The following is a 19,130-nucleotide window of genomic DNA, read 5'->3' as shown; positions in this document are numbered from 1 at the left end:
GTACCTTGAAATTATAGGAGGATACACCAGGAATCAATTTGACACCTACCCTTCTGCTCTTCAGCTTCCATGTTACAATGAAACAGCTCAGTTCTATCTTGAACATATATGAAAGATTGAATATGTACCTTTCCTGAAGCCATTGGTATCTGCTCAAGCCTGACAAGATATTGAAACAACAATTCCAAGAAGCACAAACTACCCCATTCATCTCCCTGAGTGGCTCACTTGCCTCCTGATGACAATCTGCTAAATATCTTCACTTAATTAGTCCGCTGTTCTTTGAAGCAAGTAAAAATGCAATGTGACGATTGTGCTAGGACTATCTTTATACAAGCTACTCAAAAGAGACAGTTCATTTTGCTGAAAAGATCTCGCAGTTTTGTGGGACGCCTCAACTTATCTTTCCCTCATCAAGAATGACTCAGATTCAACAGGCCCAAAAAAGAGACGAACCAAAGGAAATTACAAGGTTCTTCAAGGTGCCCTCCAGAGCCCATATTGTGACTCGGTGAATGCTGTGACTTCTGGTGTGCTTCAGAAAAGGGTCTGCCAGCATTTGACTGGGAGAAAGGTCATGAATTGCACTTATGTGAGGATGTGGAGGAAACACAGTTTTCCTGGAAGTACAGGGAAGTAATTACAGGGAAGTAATATGAACATTAGCAAGGTCTCTGGTTTGAAGAATTGAAGAAGAGAGATTAAAGCAAGGCCAGTCTCTCTTGTCAATTTTAGTATGTGTGTATATATATCTAAACAGAAAGAATTAAAATACAAAATAAACATAATAATTTAAAAATCTTTTAAAAAAAGTCAAATATGTCAGCACAACAACATTATCCAGGATTGACAAGATGGTACAAGTGTGTGTGCAGTGCAGAATGTGAGAATAGACAGTAGGATTTGGCATCCATGGTGGAAGCTTCATTTAGCATGAAAAGAAAGATGGATTTCCATGAGCCTCACCAAGTCAGAGATGAAAGAAGAGCTTCCATCCCATAACAAGTTCATTAATTTTTCTTATCAAATATGCTGAGCCAAGACATATTCCCCTACTGGGAAAAACTAGGACCTGGTATACAGGTCCTGGGTGAGTTGCAGACAAATCACTAACGCCTGACAAGGGTATATCTGCCGAAGACTAATGACTGAATGATCAGAAATCCAATCCTCTATTTAGCAGCCCTCTGTACTGCCAAAAAACTGATATGAAAGCTGAAGAATATGGGCCAGGCTCATCCCATGGTACATCCACAGAATTTAACTGCCTTATCAGAAATGGCTTTTGTCCAACATGTCTGTGGCAGTCAAAAGTAGGCATGGTCCACAATAAACTTTGGCTTAAACACTGAATGAAGATCACCTAGAGTGCCTGCAACTAAAATTAAACCAGAAGACTATCAACTTCAGTGAGTACAAAAAAAAAATACTTCAGCAAGAAAGAGAAAGGAAAAGTGTTAGGAAAAGTCACTTGCAAGCCATCCTTCATGCTCTTTGTTTAAACACAGCATTGGCTCTTTCCAAATATATGCTACTGCATTAGTAACAGAGTTGCTTGCTCCCATGTACACACTTCTTTGCATCCTATCACAAAGAGTACAGTCTCCATATCCTCCCAAGCATCTGAAAAACTAGCTTTACATAGTGGATATTTTATTTCCAAGAGTGAGTTCTGCTTAAACCTTCTCTTTCTATGCAGAGTGGCCTAAAAAGATAGTATAAAAGCAACTTAGAGATTGATTTTATTTGCTTTGTTATGCAGGCATTTTTGCATGTACTAATCTCTTTATATACTCCCAAGCTCAAGCAGTGGAGTTTAAGAGAACATCCTGTTGTACACCAAGACGTGCTCATCCAAGAGCACCGGCTCTTCCAGGTCTGTATCTAGGAAATGCAAAGGGCCCATTTGCAACAAGGGATCCAGGCACCAAGCTATAAGCTGAGGAAAAGGAAAGCAAACTTTTCTTAGCAGCTGGTGAGGGAACCACACTTAATCCTTCCCCTAGGAACTGTGTCGACATATCCTATTCTATGTTCTCTACAGCACATGCATGGAAGTCTGAAGTCTTCACTCTTCCCTGCCCACAGACTTATAGACCATGGGGGTCGCAGATTCACAGGAAAAACTCTCAATATGTGGCAAGGCAGCAGCTGAAGGTGGTTAAGCTGTTTGTCTTCTCAGTGCTGCAGTAATTTCCCAACTGATTTCTAAACTCCAGAAGAAATGACAAGGATGGAGAGGAGGAGGGGGATTAGAGGAAACTACGACTTCATCATTCAACAAGAGTTTGTGAGAAAGCAGGTTATGTTGGAGGACCACCAAACGCGACGTCTTTCATTGCTCCACCTCCCACAATGCAAAGGTGCAGTGTTACCTCTTCTCCCACCCCCCATCTCATCTACCCCCAGACAAAGTATTCCCGAGCTCACCATATAATGTAGTTTTTCATGGCATGTCTGCTTATCAGGACTCTGAAACTATGTGAGACATGCATGCAGACAATGGGCCTGTCTCTCAGCCACAGAGGGCTCTGAAGGGATCCCTTTCAGCGCTCACAGATTGCTCTGTGTTCCCTTAATTGACAGACCCGGCCAAGTCTGACAGCAGCGGCGTGCAGCTGGTGCAGGCTGCTCTGTCTCAGGTAGGCCACCTTTCAGCAGGGAAATTGCTTTTGATTGGCTTTATTGGAAGTAGCTTCTCCTATTCTGCTGGCAAAATACTCTTGTATTTAATGGCTGACAATTTAGGACCAAACTGTCTTTCCCAGAAGGTTACTTCTTTTCCCCATAGGCCTAAATAAGCTATCTTGAACAGGACTGGACCTCAGCCATAAGGTACAACCTTATTTTGTCAGAACTGCTAAGACTCTGAGATTTTCTGGAGCTTAGTTTCTTTTATCTCTCGAATCTCCAAGATTTGGCTATGGCCTGAAAAAATTAAGCCCCAAAGCAAGATCAGAAGAGCTGACAAATACTAAGAGGAAATCCTTGACTTTAGTGCATGCTCAAGACCTCCTGAGAGTCTACGCTGCCACTTTCAAGAAGGTTTGCAGGAGTTGGTCTCTACCTTTCTTAGTAGTTGGTGAAGGATAGACATGAAGTTCCACTCAGACTATTTTCAGCCTTGACTATCTGTGACATCAATTATTTACAAAAAGTCATTAGCATGCAAATGAGCATTTCTTGAGAGGGTGGGGGGGAAGGGTGGGGAAATAAATTTTAAAAAGAGAGCGATGAGACTGGTATGCTCTCCTGTAAGTTGTTAGCCTGACTCAGACTATCGTGTCCTTCACTCTCTGGTATGCTAGATGAGGCTGTACAGGCTAAGCCCATACTTCATGGGCTGCCAAATGCAGCCCTAGTTCTTTTCTGCATTCAGGAAGAACTGAGTTAGGCTTCAGCTTTATCAGAGGAAAGTGTAAAATAATCCCCATTGCCTTCCACAGTTTTTCTTTTCCAAAATTCTGTTGGCCTTAAGGTTTTTTATTATTATTTCTATGTTTTAATATATTTGCACTCAGCTTTCCATTGCATTTTATTATAGTACTTCTGATGTGCTTTACTCAACAAAAAAATAGAATCAGGGTCAATCTTCAGGGATCATTAGTAAAGATCACTATGAGAACCCACTCAGAAACCTGGGAAAATTGAACTAAACTACTTTGGCACTCAATGAGCTATACTTTTCCAGAAATGATTACTTCAATGATGTAACCAACCAGTTTCTCAATGAAAGGAGAAAAGAAAGAGAAATTAAAAGAAAAAACATGAATTCAAATAATTACCAACTGCACCTTTCTCAAAGTACAGCAAGAAGAATTTGAAGCTGTCCTCTCAGATTTCCTGGTGCAGAACAGCTGGGACAGTGAGCAGCTTCCTACTCCCTACAGTAACATACAGTCTAGCATGTCTGTGCCAAGTCCATTCCTGTTCTTCTGGGTTCCATCCTTCCATCTCCTTCTAGGAAACACTTCTTCTCTTCAGGTATCAAACTACTAGAAATGGGATTTCTCAGTTCCTGCCTGTTCAAGAGGTGGAAGGGCTCCAGAGGAAGGTACCGGTGCTGTTGCTGTAGACTCCTTTGCTTAAGAGTAAATTCCCACTTTGGCCAGCTGTGCCACAGCTGAAGCTTCTACAAGAAGTAAGCACAGGTGAGGACTGAGGGGATTGACACCTACCACCAAATACCATGACTGCAGGTTTATTAGCCTCACCCTGTCCAGTTCTTAGCCTAAACACCAAAGCAGAAAGGAAGCTTGTTATGTGATCAAAGCACTGAGTCACATGTAGGGGAATCTGCATTCTCTTTTAACGGTGCCATAAGATGCTCTAAGTTTTTTTCAAAAATTCCAGACACCGGAAAACTACAAACCACATTTTCTACAGGACTTAAAGTTTCTTTTGCTGCTTCTCAGCTATGTAGATTATTTCTAAACAGTGGTATTTAGTCCTTTATATATAATTGATACAGAGAGAACAGAAATCTCTAGCAGAAGGTCCAGAGATTATCTCTAAGAAATATCACTGTGTTATGCAAATCATCATCACAAGTTGTTCCTATAAACATCACCTATCAACACCTCGTACTATAGGATCTGGGCATTTTCTATGTGACACCAGTGAAATCCTTCTCTTTCTCTTCTGCCTACATCTCTGTAGGAGATATTGCTCCCTATTGCTTGCTGATTTGTATTATGCTGGTCTGTACTTTCCTGTGTTTAAGGTTATCTGAAGTGTTTGCTTGAACAGAAGGAGATGTAAAATCACAGAGAGGTATTTTTCACAGAAGACTGTACTGTAGGATTTCCTAGAGATACTCAGAAACAGAATTTGTTTGCTTCCTGAAGTCTGTTCTCCTTTTCAAGGAAAGATCTGCTGCATTCCCACCTCTGCCATGTTATGTTCCTAAAAGCTGCAATATACTAGTCACCAGCTGAAAAATCTGACCTTTAAAGTAGGTAAGCCTTATACCTTAGGAACAAATCACTATGACTGGGATCCTCTTGTCTGAAGATGGTGTCAATTAGACACTGACAGGGCAGGCTACAGGCTCTACTGCACACTGTAGAAGCACAGGGCAAATGGTAGGGTTCCCACCCTAACCTCCAGGGAATTCAGCTCTCTGTGCACTACATGATACAGGAGGACACAGAGTTTCTGCTAGGCATAAACTGTTGAGTCTGATTTTCCATTTTTTCAAGCAGAGAATTTAGACTTTTTGTTAGGTGGACTGACACGCACTGGGCTAGGACAGACAACACAGAGATACCTACACTATCACAGGCATTATCCCGATACTTAACATCACACCTTTGACAACCATAGGCATATATTTTCATTTATAAGCTAATGACCTTTGCCACAGTTTATAACTCTTTCAGTACATGACCACACATGCAGTTCAACTAAAGCCTTTTCTTTAGGGCTATTGGGACAAACTGAAAAAGAGTGGCCAGAGAAGCACTGAGAAAGACACAACAGTGGCACAAATTCCCATTGCAGAGGGGTCAATTTACAAGGCTTTTTTGCTCCATGTGAAAGCTCTTCACTGGGGAAGTCTCCAAGCCAAAGGGGAGAGGCCCAGATGGAGGGAAGAGTAAGAGACCCTGAGGACAGCCAGCAAAAAATGTTTCTGAACCTGGATAAATAGAAAACACTGTTGTTCCTGATGCTACCTGGGTTAGGGAGGTGGCCAGGCACTAAGGGTCTGAAAGGCGTTCAAGTTACTGTACTGGCAAGTCCAACATTGTCATCATGAGCACTCCAGTGGAAGTCTGCAGTAACTATTCAAGCTACTATGACATCTCAGGTAACTATGCTCACCTGAGTGTAAGGTTTTGCTAAGCTCCCAGTGCTGGCTAGCCCAGAAAGGGGCATGAGGTCCAGGGGACATGGCTCATGAGCAGAGGCTCCAGGCCTCTCCCAGTCACTGGGAGCAGAGAAAGGAAAAGTCTATGAAGGAGCACAGGGGGTGGCAGGGAAGAAAGATGTTACAGGGCTACATGCAATGACTGCCATGGGGACAAGCACATAGTCAGGGCTCGTAAGCAACCCTTACGAGGTAACGTCAGTCATTTTCACTGGTGGGGGAGGCGAGGAAGAGAAACAGGGGAGTAGCTCAGCTGCAGCAAAGCCACACAAAGTTGGTCTGTTCGGCCGCCTTTGTGGCACGGTTGTATTTATTGAAGGCAGCAGCAGTTTGTTCTGTCCTTTCAGTTACTGTACGGGACTCGATCAGGGTGCAGATGGGACTACAAAGCAGCCCTTGTTGTCAGTAATGTGACTCACATGTCAGGCTCTTATTTGCTGTCAGTGGCTTTATTAAAGTCTACAGTTTCAGACCCTAGACCCTTGCCTATTGTATGCCCTGGCCCCAGAGATTCTCTTAGGGAGCGCTCACAATTACCAACTCTCTCACAAGAGCACACAAACACACTGAGCTGGCAGAGCAACTGCGCACTCAGGGCTGCTGCCCAGGCTAAAGCCAAGCTGGGGCACTTTTTGTCTTTGAAGCTAACACATCTACAGAAATGGACAGAACAGAGAAGAGGCCGTGCCTGGCACAGAATCTCTTCATCTAAGATCATCTGGTAATATACACATTTTACTTACATACATTTATTTATATGTTCTGCACTTAGAAATATACTAATACTTGCACTCATGCTCACATATGCATTCATGGCTATGCTATCCCTTTGTTCACATACACATTCACATCTGTGCTTCACTCACATGTTTGTGTAATTACACTTGTGCACCAATATCAATACAAAGATGGGCTGAACCTTTGCTCAATGCACACCACACATAGTCACATCATCTAATCCCCCCACAGGTACTCACAGCCTCAGTGTCACACAGGCAGGTACACTTACTCTCACCACTGCATTCTCACGCTCAGAGATTGTAGGTTCACACACACAACCCACAGATTGTAGTCTCACCCTGGTGTATACATTCTCACAGACTCAGTATGCACTAGTGTGGCTGCACAGTCACTGCTACACGCAGATAAGAATTTCCACAAAGGTACTCACATCCCTTCACTTTGAGTAGAACAATATTCCAATTTCAGAAAATCAGCCGAAGTTAAAAGCTTATTTCCCAGGCAAGTATTCCTGTAAAGACTCAAGCTCTTACCTCTATATAAATGTAAAGTAACTTCTCCAACTTTACTATACACTAGTGTTGCTGAGCTTAGAATTCTCACTTCCTTCTGACACAGTTATCCTTCAACACCATGGTTGTTCCTTATCACCAAAAGGTTCTTTTTCTCTAGAAAGCAGGATACTTGCCACCAGCCCTGCTACAGTGCACAAAGTCTGTCCCCCTGAATCAGCCAGCTACAGAAGAAATCATGAAACACGCTATCAAGATTACTTAAAACTGTTAGAGTAAGAAAGGAATAAAAAAAGGATATAATCAGCCAAGAAAAGATCTTTCATTAATAGAAAACCACAAACTAGAAATTTGTAACTAAAACCACATTAAGTTTGAGAATGAGAATGCAAATGCTGTGATAACAAAGGAGGACTGGCTTGAATATCCTGTGGTGTCAGCGAAAGTTCTTGCACAGATTTCTCTATTGGACTGGACATGGTGTCTCACTGTTTCTTTTCAAGAATCACTTCAACAGCAACAAAATAATCATCACAGATACACATACTATGCACACCAAGTTGGAAAAGTCCTGTAAACCCAAGCTTATTCTGATTTCTTTTTGAAAAGAGCTTATACCTATGCATAGCATTAAGAGCAAGCTAACTTCAATAAGAACCAATTCCATGATTCCCTGCATAAGCCCCTATATTATAAAATGACCATGAGATAAATATGTTTTTCCAGGTCACAGAACAGTCCTACTGAGTCCTCTTTGAGTGACTTAAGGATAAAATCAGTCTCCATTCTACCCAAGCTCCAATTTCACATAACCATGACAAAACTTGTGAGCTCTGATCTGCAATGGCAAACCTGACCATCTGTGGGTCAGGATCTTGGACACCACACAAGGATGGTGATGTTGGAGCATTGGATTCTTCACACTCCAGCACAAACCATGACAGCCAGCCACTTAAGCAGCTCTGAATGATTCGGTAGGCTTCAGTACTTTTTATTGTCTGCTGTTAAAATTCTGTGTTGTTTGTGTAGTCGTGCATGCTGATACATATAGCTGTCCCAAAGAGAGGTGAATCTGAATGATCAGGTGATGTCAGAAATGCTTAGATTTGAACCATAGAATCACAGAATATGCAGAGTTGGAAGGGACCCACAAGGATCATCAAGTCCAACTATTAGCCCTGCACAGGACACCCCTGAGAGTCACACCATGTGCCTGAAAGCATTGTCCAAACACTTCTTGAACTCCATCTGACTGGTGCTGTCACCACTTCCCTGGGGAGCCTGTTCCAGTGCCTGACCACCCTCTGGGTAAAAAACCCTTTCCTGATATTCAGCCTAAATCTCCCCCAATTTATCTTTGTGCTGTTTCCTTGAGTCCTGTCACTGGTCACGACAGTGCAAAGATCAATACTTGCCCTCCACTTCCCCTCATAAGGATGTTGGAGACTACAATGGGATCTCCCCTCAATCTCCTCTTCTCCAGGCTGATTAAACCAAGTGGCCTCAACTGCTCCTCATTCATCTTCCCTTACAGAACCTTCAGCATTCTCATGGCCCTCCTTTAGACACTCTAGTAACTTAATGTCTTTTTTATATTGTGCTGCCCAGAACTGCCCCCAGCACTCGAGGTGAGGCCACCCCAGGGCAGAGCAAAGCAGGACAATCCCCTCCCTTGCCCAGCTGGCCATGCTGTCCCTGATGCCCCCCAGGACAGGCTTGGTCCTCCTGGCTGCCAGGGCACTGCTGGCTCGTGTTCAACTTGCCATTGACCAGGACCCCCAGGTCCATTTTCAGAGTGCTGTTCTCCAGCCTGTCCTTCCCCAGTCTGTGCACACAACCAGGGTTGCACTGCCATAGGTGCAGAATCTGGCACTTGCTCGTGTTACACTTCATACGATTGGTGATTGCCCCAATTAGTGATTATCAAGGTCTCTCTGCAGGGCCTCTCTGCCCTCGAGTGAGTTGATGGTTCCTCCCAGTTTAGTGTTGGCAAACTTACTTAGTATTCCTTCAAGTCCTATGTTCAAGCTGTAGATAAAGATGCTGAAGAGCACAGGGCCTAAGATGGAGCCCTGCAGAACTCCACTGGTGACAGGTCACCAGCCTAATGTCACACCATTAACTATAACTCTGTGCCCATCCTATCACATAAAATGATTTTTCAGCTGTATGCTGGACATTTTGTCCAGAAGGATACTTAAAATTTGTCCATTAACACTGCAATTGTCATTACTGTTTCAACTTTTATCTCATAAGAGAAATCCCTTTATTGCAAAAGTCACACAGGGTATTTCAAACCAAAATATGCTGTATTTATAACTCTGGAAATAGATATGAAGAAAACAAGTCCAGAAGAACACACTTATTGATTAGTAAGGCCTCTGGATCCACACAGATTTATTTCTGCAATTTATTTTATATGTCCAGGCAATTATTTTGAAATCAAACTAAACACATTAAAAAAAAAAAAAAATCTTTTCAGGATTGGAGGCAATAAATATATACCAAGGACCTGATTTCTCAGAAAAAGAAGATTCTTAAAGAAACCAAGTCTGAGTTTCTAAACAATACAAATCTTGTTCCAGAAATAAAACCTAAAATAGAAAACACAGAGAAAACAGAACTATATGAAAATACAAGGTGAGCAACTTTTGGGTGCTACAAGCCTATTTTTGCTATTTAATATCATGCAGAGTGAACCACACATCATATTATTATAAAACACAAGGATACTTTAAGTCGTCTAAATAAAGCAAGGCATCTATATAGTTGACTCATATATGTGTACTTATTTGCTTTTGTTCTGACAATACAAAGGCTGGTATTTCTATTTCTTTCTGGAATTCTGCATACTTCAGAACAGCCCTACTTATCACAGGGAAAGCTGCATGGGAGCAAGTCTGGACTAGTAGGAATGGCTCTGTATTCTTGATGGCATTAAGGAAAGTGCCTGTAAATGAAAAATGTTTGTAACAGGAGACCAAGGCTGTCAATAAGTGCAAAATATCAATTAAAGTAATGCAGATGTGCTGCAAATGCAGTGAAATTGCACTTTTTCTATTGGAGGGTTTCAAAATGCTTTACAAATTATTATTGTTCTGCATTTGTGGCATGTGATGGTAGCCCCAGTGAACTTGATCAGTATCTCCTCAAACTTGACATAACAACAATGCTTCCCCTACACTCTATATCCCAGAGGCTATAATCTGATCTTGCTGGAAAGCCACTTAAAAACTGTAGTTTATTTAAACATAGTAGATCCTGAGATGCTACACGTTTACTCCCTTGCTGGCATGCTTTTATATCTAGTTAAATAATTTGATTACATGATTCTTTGGAAGGGCCTTTTAAGATCACTTCAACCCTACTTAGTTAACTTTCCAAGTAGTTTGGTTGCAATTTCAAGCTCTTGACTATGAAGATTTTATTCCATACTAAATTATAAGAGAAGCTAAAAACAGAGCGTGAAGGCAGAGTCTCTAGATGATCCAAGACATAGATATAACTACACAGTACACATAACCACTAGGTTTCATAAGCATCATGTCTCTGACCTGCACCTTTCTGCTATGCTACTGCACAGCTGACCTTTGCAGCCTACCTGTTAGTAGAGTTGCCCTCCTTCCTACCTCTCCACTGCTTTTTCTTTCTTTAACACAGCAATCAGAAGGTGCTTGTATTCCCTCTCAAGGACCTTCACTGGTACCTGTACTCAATATCTCTTATTTTAGGCAAGGAAAGAGAGCCCCACATCTTACCATCTCTAGTCCCACACCCACTGTTAATTGCTGGATCAAATCTGTGTCCTTGTGCCCCTCACAGATTTTATGAAGGAATGGAGCTCCTTATAAATGTCCCTTGCTTGTTTCATTGGTCTTCATCACAAGCCCATCTGAAAAATCCTTTATAATGACATTTTCAAAAAATAACTTTGTCCCATTTGTTTATGCTGCTACTGCTACTTCAGACAATCTCCATACATTCCCTAAGCCATCTATAATTCTCATCCTGTTGCCTTTTATCTTACAGTTCCTCTCTGAATCTATAGAGCAAAGACTGCCTTTTCTTCTCTGTTTTCAGCAGCTATTCAAGCAAAACACCAAGAGCTTAGGGAATCACCTTAGAAATAAGGATCTTACCATTGGTTTCTGATTCTGTTCTTTTACTTGGTAACCTTTGCCTTTGCTTCTCCTTCGAGTAATTGGTCTGCTTACCTCCACAAGTATTTGTCACACATGCAAAGTATTACAAATTAAAGATCAGGTCCCATGGGTCTGATCCAGTTTACACTCAAGCAAAATTCCTGCCACCATCAGAGAACACCCTGGTGTGTGATTTAGCCCCAACAATTACACTCAGATTATTACTCTAGAGAATCGGGTTGCTTATTTGTATTCTTATACCTCCACTATCACCACAGAGACAAACCAGATCAGCAGGCTACAGATGCTGGTGTACTTCAAAGCCCCTTGGGGTAACTATCAGACCCTCTCTGGTGGTAAATGAGCAAAACACTAAAGGTCATCAGCCAGTTACAACCTCTACTAAAAAGCTCCCTCCATCTTCTAACTCAGGAATTAAAATTTCCAAGACTCAACACTGGCAGCTGACAAAACATCCTCAGCATGGCATTCTATCAGCTGCATTAAATTGTGTTTGTGGAAGTGCAGGAACTGCAGGATATTGAAGTGACTGGAAAAATGTAACAGCATTTCCCTTAATTCAGGCACATGGCCCAATCCTGTAGATATTTCGCCTTAAGGGTTTTTATCAACTGACATGGCTTAGAACTGTGCTGGCTTTCTCTTCAACTTTCTATCTGCTGGCCCTGCTTGCTAGATAAATAGCTATGCTCATATAGAAAAACCTGCACTAATAAAAACATAGACAGCCAGAAATCTGCTGCCAACAAGCAAAATATCCTATATTTCACTGCTCTGCCATAGGAGAGTCATATCTCACTGAACAAATATTCATTCCTAAACACTGTGCTAATGCATAAAAGAGTCTCCAACATATCTTGGAAAATTTATAGAAAAACAAGGCAGTCCAAGCTTCAGATTCTCTGGGCTTTGTTTTGCCTCTCCTCTTTCCTCCCCATACACTTGAGACCATTTGAAGAGAAGACAGTTTCCGATTTTTCCATGTGCTTTTGTTCTTTAACTCTTCCCCCTCTATTAATAGGTCAAGTGGATCAGTGTTTTGTCCTGGGGGTTTTTTGGGTTTTTTTTTGTTTTTTTTTTTTTTTTTTTTTTGGTTGTCGCTGGGGAGTTTTGCTATTATTGTTTTGTTTTTTTGGGTTTTTATTTATTACTATTATTTGGTTTTTTTGTTGGTTTGGGGATTTTTTAGCCAAGTTGAAGCAGAAGCACTGGCTTCTCTGGTGTCAGTTATAATGATTTGACCATGTCACAATCTTCTGCCTCAGACTGCTAGAGTTCTAAAGTATGGAACCATCTTTTGTTTGTTCTGTATTCATATGTTTTCTGGCATAGGAATGCCTTCATAGGTAATATGGATCCTTGGCATTCCAGCAATACAAATATATACTAGCAAGTTAGGCTTGCAGCAGTAAATGTGTGGGTTCCCTGATTTAAGTCAGCAAAATCAGAACTAAGTTATTTGTCTACAAGTCACACTTGGACTTAAAGCTCTCTGGGACTGTATTTTGTGACTGTCAGGCCCTTAAGCACAAGCACATACCCCAGTATAAACGAAGACTTGGAAACAATTCAACTTGTGGATTGTCAAGAATCAAGAGGCTATCTCTATGAAATAAAGAAAGAAGACATACCCTAACATAATTTTTATAGCTTGAGGCAATCAAAAGCTTTTTCTCTAGAATGATCATGTTGCAAGGCACTTCAGAAAATTCCTTTTCTGGTCTACAACAAATGGGGGATTCTTCCCACCTTGCTCACAAAAACATTAGTACAGTGCTATTGCAAACTCTAAAGCAAGTTCCATCTTCTAGGCCAACAGAAACTACAGTTCTTGAGAAGAATCTCACGGTATTTACTGACAACACAGTCATATATTTGCATTTGCTCTCATAATTCAGATGACTGTGTGCTTTGAGATCCTTCAGAATGAGAGGCACGACTGGTAATGTAATTATTATATGACAGCATTTTTGGAAAGATACTGACTCAAACATTGCTTGTTTTGGCTTCACTATCTGGAAAGCATGAGCAAAGAAAGCAAGTAAAACTTTTCTTAAAAAGCAAGTGTCACTATTCTATCACTTTCAAAACTCAAGCTCCTGGGTGTGTAGAGCTTTGCTAGGTGTCATTAGAATACATGAAAAAACCTGAATAGGATTGCCTGGTATCTAAGAGAAAAGAAGGAATATTACACTGCCAGGAGTGGAAAAGAACACACACTGCTTACCTGTACCTGCCTCAGCTCCTCACTGGGGCCCTACAGACCTCAGTCTCTCACTTGAACATGGCAGTTAGGGACAGCAGTGTAACACAGCTTCTCTGGAACACAGCCTCAGCTCACCTCAGCCTCTGTATGCAGCTGACATTTATATACTTTGGGCAACATTAAGAAGGTTGATTCTAGCTTCATTAGCTATGTGCATAGTAAATAGGATAGAAAACAATCTTGAACACATTAAAAGTAACATCAAAAATCACTGCGAAAGAATTTAAAAGTTTGTTTTCATGATTCAGATTTTCTAGTTGGAGTTAAAGATGAAGATCAAGTTCTCTTCCAGTCCCAAACATAATTTTACTGAGAAACACGTTTCACATCAACAAACGCTAATAGAAAATGTTCCCCACTGCTCACATGAAACTGTTATGCAGATGAAACATGTTTCCTGCCAGTAACAATGAGTTACCTGCAGTTAAAACAGCAGCTAATCAGCTTTACTCACCATTAACGTGAAATTAACATGATGCTAAGTCTACAAAATGTTGGCTCAAAGCAGCCATGGTGGTAAGTTGGCTACACCAAGGGAGAGGTCCTTACTATGTTCTCTAAGCTCTGCATAAGTGCAAGTCTTTAAGACTGCTTTGTTACACTAAGACATCACTGCTGGAAGATGCTTATTCGTAGTATCAGGTAGGAAAATAATTATCTGTAGTTTTCACTTGCTCACCAACTTAAAATGCATGTTACTTTATTTTACCTTCAAGTAACACCAGCTGCTCAGAGGGTTGCCCTACCCAGAACATGCTCGTGACCAAGAGCCTCTCTCACTCAATCCTGACTGCCTGCTTGAAATCAAAGTGAAAGTCACTCCACTCCCCAAAAGTTAGCAAATAAATTAATGTCCAGTTCAGTTTCTTAATTCAGCACTGTGATCCAAAATTAATGTACATTAGCTGGCCTTTTTCCAAGAAAGATGACATTTAATCATATAAATTCACCTAAAAGGCCTCCTTTGTAAAATCTAACTCCAGTACCCAAAGTTCCTTACTATGGCCATTCATGTCACAAATGTAATTAGCAGCACTGGACCAGGTCAGGATCTAAAAAGCCAATACCACTATATCCAATATTGAATTAAAAATAGGGAGACTTGCAGCTGTTCCTCCAAGCACCATGACTCCCACCACGTTCTCCAGCTGTTATTCCCTTGTGCTAGTTCACACCCTCTGGCCAGAATAAAGCATATAGAAGAGAGGCACAGGATACAGCAAACAGCACTTACTGTTTATAGACCATTCTTGATTTTTACTCAGCAATGCTCTATACACATTTTGTTATAAAAGCACAAGGGTCCTTTAAGCCACAAAGCAGCATTCAATACTTTCTATTGCAAAGAGCTGTACGTACCAGACCAGAACCATCAGCTAGCGTAAATCAGCCTCAGCTCCCCCTAAATACATAGAAATTAACTTATTTATTCACCAGTCAAGGTGTGAAATCACTTATTTTTGGAAAACAGGATATTCAGTTCTCTATAGCCAAATCACTGAATCCACAGATCATCCATATCAGAGCACTCTAGTGCCAGTGGACTCAAATGTCTTATTCCTGATTTTGAAGAAAGAAAAAAATGTTTGGTCTGTGGTAAAGACTGGTGATTTATTGTTAGGAACAAAATTAAAGAGATATAGACAGAGAACTGGATAGTTGCTGAATTCTGCTAAGTCAAATAAGGCTAGAACAAGTAGATTCAAGTCTGGTGACAATGAGAGTAGAGTGCATAATGCTGGTAGGTGAGGATTTGAGTTATGCTTCGGGACAGCAGGATCTGTAAAAAGCAAATTTATTACTGACCACTGTCATACCTGTAGAGAAAAGCCAAGGTCTGATACCACTAGATGAGAATGCCAAATTCTGGGTTTCTAAGCTGTCATCAAAAATAGGATTAGAGTTGGGGATAGAGTCTGGAAGAAGAAAGATTAGAGGGGCAAATTAATTGTCAAAATCTTTAAGACTCACAAAACTGGATGAAAGTTAATGTTGCTATACTCAAATATTTATTCTTTATTTTTCACTGATAGCAAGTATCTGGGCAGAGGTCAAATCAGGGTTAGGATTACAATTAGGGTCTAGCTTAGCATTCCAGAAATGAGGCTCTGCAAATAATTTTTGTTGCTCAATTCTGCCAAACCTGCTCAGGGATAAGTAGATTAAAATGTATCATTTTTAATTGTCAGACAGAATGGGGTTACTGAGCCATGATCAACGCTGGAACTGGAATGGCATCATTGCTTGAGGTAAGATAAGTGGTAAAATCATTATAAGCATATTTAAAAATCTTCTGGTTAACATTTAGACATAGCTGGATTTCTAGGCCATCACTCATGCCAGGAATAAAATGAGGACTAAAACTAAGATTTAGTGCAGATTTACTGAAGAATTTTGTCCAGCCTGCAACAGGATTGCAGTCTGCCTCAGTGGATTTGAATTTTTCATAGTTAATGTTCACCGATCAACAGGTTCTTTAGCCATAAATGATACTGCACTGCAAGTATTTCACATTTAGGGCTTGGGCCAGGAGGCTCTGCAGCATTATATCTCCATTGCAGAACTCTCCCAGGTGCTCAGTGGTAAGATAAGAGGCTGATAGCCACAAACACGTTTAATTTCTCAGCAGCACTGAGTCCTTGCATTGCAATGATCAGTAAGGTCAGGGCTTGGCTTTGTTGCAGGATTCACAATGGGAGAATTTGGTGCTTATTTGTCTGCTCATTGAAGAAAAGTTAAGAGTAGCTGTCAGCATGTTATGCTGAACTATAAGGGAGCCATGGATACTTTAGCTCTGGACAACACTAGGGTTAGAGACAGCGTTAGGGTTTGGATCTGGAGTTGAAGGCCATGCAGAGACAAGTTTATTGCAACATTTTCCTAGATTTATAGATAAAAAAGAAAAGCCAGTATGAGTAAATTCATCCACATCATCCCTAAATTTCAGATGCAACTGAATTCCCACACTATCATAAAATCATTTAGGTTGGAAAAGACCTTTAAAACCATCAAGTCCTTCCTACTGCATCAGTGTTTGGGAAAGCTTCAATAGAGGACTTTGGACAGACAGCTGTGCAAAACAAGCCTTGTGACAGGAGCATCAGTGGTCTACTGCTTCAGTATGTTTAATATAAGAAAGTGAGTGTTGATGTCATAAGATTTGACTATTTAAGCTTGATTTCCAAGTTATGAGGGCTATGAAAACCACTACAGTATGTTTCATGTGGATTACTGTTTGGGATAATGCACTGCTCAGCAGTGCACAGGAAAATATTAACTTCTGCCCTGTCTGTTGTAACAATTTCACACTGAAATACAGAAATCTGCCTTAAAAGCATAAACAAAACAAAAACCTGTCTTTTCCTGGTCCCCATGCTAATCATTTTGTTGTACTTACTAAAATTTCCGCCATTTTCTTTGGAGATTCATTTCTGTTTACCCATTTCACCTCCACCTTCATAATCACTTCACAGAGCCACTGCTCTTTACAACACAAGCATACGTTTGTGCCTCTGTATTCTCTTCTGTATTCTCTTCTTCAGTGGACAGTTGTTGCATTTGACACTTTGTGAAGGTCTTGTGAAGGTTTCACAGATTTCACTCCAATGAGGATTAGGGGACAGATCTGTGCAGGGATCTGTAACAGTCTGGTTTACCGCCAGTGTAGACCTTGTGTTGTTGAAACATAGAACACATTTTTATCTTGCATCCTAAGCTTTGTGCATTTTCAGGTTAGGCTTTTCTTCCTGAGCAACTCGGAAGTGATGCAGTACGTTATGGGATCGCAAGTTAGCGCAGGTTTAGGGTTTGGGCCGAGCACAGGCGCTCCTCCGGCTGAGCCGCGCTAAGAACATCGTACCCGGCTGTGAGTGGGAACCCCCGGATGGGCAGTGGGCTGCCTGCCTCCGAGCGGGCAGCGCGCCCAACGGCCGCACTCCGCGGCTGCATCCTTCCGTCCTTCCACCCGTCCGTCCGTCCGTCCGTCCCGGGAGCCGGGAGCCCGGCCGCTCCCGGGATCCCGCCGCGCCGCCGCCTCAAAGCGCGGCCTGCGGCGCCCCCTGGCGCCCGCGCGCGGCGCTGCCCCGGGCCGCGGCCCCGCCCGCCGAGCGGGGGGCGACGCTCGGCCGGCGGGAGCCCGGCCCGGAGAGGACCGCGGTGCCCCCGGGCGCCTGCGCCTCCGCCCCCTCCCTGCTGAAAGGGCAAGTTGGTATGCGAACCCCAGCTGGCCCCATTTCACCAGATGCACATTCATTTCTATTCCTTTTCATTCTTCACAGAACATGTTATAATCTTTGATCATCATTTGTTTAAATTGTATAAGTAATCTGCCCGGTTTTAATAGGATTTTTCTATGAATCGGCAACAAACCATGAAATGTGATATTTTCACCATGACCGACCCAGGAAATTAGTCAACTTTGTCCTTGATTTACATGGGACCTGGCCAACTCCTCACGCATCACAGCGGCAGCCGCTCACTGCCTGCGCCTGCTACATTTCATACTGCAATTCTTTTCTCTCTTTCCTTCCTCTTTATAAGAAGGGTTATATATACACCAGAAATTGCCATCCATAAGTAGGGTCTGAATTTAGCAATGCCTCCATGGCTGCCTAAGTAGTCCAGGTTAACAAGCAAGACCCTACAAAATAGAGACTGGAAAAAAGCACCAGAGACTTATTATTATTAAATGCAATGCATGTGGGAGATCTTGTTTTCAGCTTCTCAGTCTGATCCTTTTGAGGGCAATAACAACATTTCTTCGAGTTTTCTATAGCAAGTATAAGAGCAAGCTTCCTCAAAAGAAAGCTGAGATTCTCAGTTACAGTAATTCATCCTATGAGCTGGGGCTTACAGGAAAAAATAATTGCTGTAGTACTCAAAATAAAATGGCCAGACTTGGAAACATTGAGATATTCAAGGGGAAGATACACAAATAGCTGTTTGAGCCAATCTTTCCATCCATGCATTTCACTTCACTTTAAATAATGTGCAATTTCCATTGTAGCCTATAGGAAAATCACTTTGATTTCATTATAACTTCAAGTTTTTGACTTGTTTTTTTCATCCCATTGTTTGACAGTGTGTACATATGCAAGCTTTTGACAGAAAATAAAGTTGCAAGGTAGTAATTGGGTACTAATGTACCAAAATGCAAAAACACCCAGCATGATTCTTGCATGGGTAACAAGTTCCTCGGCTCGGGCACACAAGTTCCATCCTCCCTATGAAGACAGATTTTCAGTTCCTGTTCAGTTATGCTCTGGAGACTATGGCTGTATAGAGAAAGGTGATGTTCCAAATGCTCAAGCCTCATGAGCTACTTTCCAGAGATTGTGAAGACACTGGAAGACAGAGTGGACAAACACAGCACAGCCTGCAAAAGCCTGATGCTAGCTATTTAAATAGGTGAGAGAAAGAAGAAAGCAGTCCTTCAGCTGCATCCCCACGTACCCACAGGACAGACAGAACAGCTGTATGGAGAAAACGTGGGGACACATTGCTTCTTAGGTTCAGGGGGGCTCAGTCTCTGCAATCCCACCCCAACAGGCATCCAGTGTGAACAGGCAAATGCTAAGAAT

The 19,130-nt window shown here is 41.7% G+C and overlaps 3 long non-coding RNA genes across 12 annotated transcripts in view; 1 reads left to right on the top strand and 2 right to left on the bottom strand.

The window, feature by feature from the left end:
• The window catches only part of LOC137478009 (uncharacterized), a 49,555-nt gene extending 43,786 nt beyond the window's left edge, over positions 1-5,769 (bottom strand). The window contains exon 1 of the long non-coding RNA XR_011001349.1: positions 5,676-5,769. This is a non-coding gene — a long non-coding RNA (uncharacterized lncRNA). The remainder of the gene's footprint in view (positions 1-5,675) is intronic.
• The window catches only part of LOC137478006 (uncharacterized), a 181,433-nt gene that overhangs the window by 139,962 nt on the left and 22,341 nt on the right, over positions 1-19,130 (bottom strand). The gene's annotated exons all lie outside the window — the stretch shown is intronic.
• On the top strand, positions 5,863-6,346 carry LOC137478008 (uncharacterized). The gene is made up of 2 exons (XR_011001346.1): positions 5,863-6,061; positions 6,217-6,346. It is a non-coding gene; the product is annotated as an uncharacterized lncRNA (long non-coding RNA).

Source organism: Anomalospiza imberbis, chromosome 8 (genome assembly GCF_031753505.1).
Source record: "Anomalospiza imberbis isolate Cuckoo-Finch-1a 21T00152 chromosome 8, ASM3175350v1, whole genome shotgun sequence".
NCBI lineage: Eukaryota > Metazoa > Chordata > Aves > Passeriformes > Viduidae > Anomalospiza > Anomalospiza imberbis.
Note: the sequence above shows the minus strand (reverse complement) of the source record. Positions and strands in the feature narration are given on the sequence as shown.